This window comes from Petaurus breviceps, unplaced genomic scaffold (genome assembly GCF_028583685.1).
Source record: "Petaurus breviceps papuanus isolate PSGF00001 unplaced genomic scaffold, PetGlider_PUasm1.0 454, whole genome shotgun sequence".
Taxonomy (NCBI): domain Eukaryota; kingdom Metazoa; phylum Chordata; class Mammalia; order Diprotodontia; family Petauridae; genus Petaurus; species Petaurus breviceps.
The window spans coordinates 1,677,394-1,678,104 of NW_027186342.1; positions in this window are offsets into that span (position 1 = coordinate 1,677,394).

The following is a 711-nucleotide window of genomic DNA, read 5'->3' on the forward strand; positions in this document are numbered from 1 at the left end:
GCCCAGCTATATTTGAAAGATCTAACCCCAAATGGGCTGCTGGATGGTGTATTTGCTATGCAAATAAATGCAGAATAGAATGCAATTATAGATGTGCCCCAACTCGGTGAGAAAAGCGTTTCCCTTTCCCTTCTCCTTCGTCCGACACATCCAACCACCCCCACCCCCCTCCCCAAACCCAGATCTTCCCCTTTCCAACCGGACACCATATCAAATCAGATGTTTATTAAATTAAAAAAAAAAACCACAAACAAAAAAAAAAACCTCCACGAGGGCATGACCCTTCCCTCCAACGATCCCCTTTCCCCTAGCCCTAGATAAGGTCATCCTCCTTGCACCTGGAGGCACTAGGGTGGGTAAGGAGAAGAGGGTCCAAAGGCACCGAGCGGCATCGAAAGTCATTGAAGGTGAAGGGAGCATCCCAAGTCCCAAGGCGGGATGGGGTTGACAGTAAAAGTCAGGCTAGTTAGAGGCATCTAATGTCAGATTTGGGACTTTACCTTTCTATTTTTTTCCAACATCCTCTCTCCCTGGCATCTCCCCTCCCCTAACTTCCAAACACAGTGCCTTAGATAGAGTGGACACTCAGATATTAGTTGTTGATTCATTTCTTTCTTTGATTCTAGTCCCAGAGAAAGCCTCTCATTCACACACATCTCCTTCTCCCAACCCCCATCTACTGTCCCAAACCTATCAGATTAGGCTGCCTCA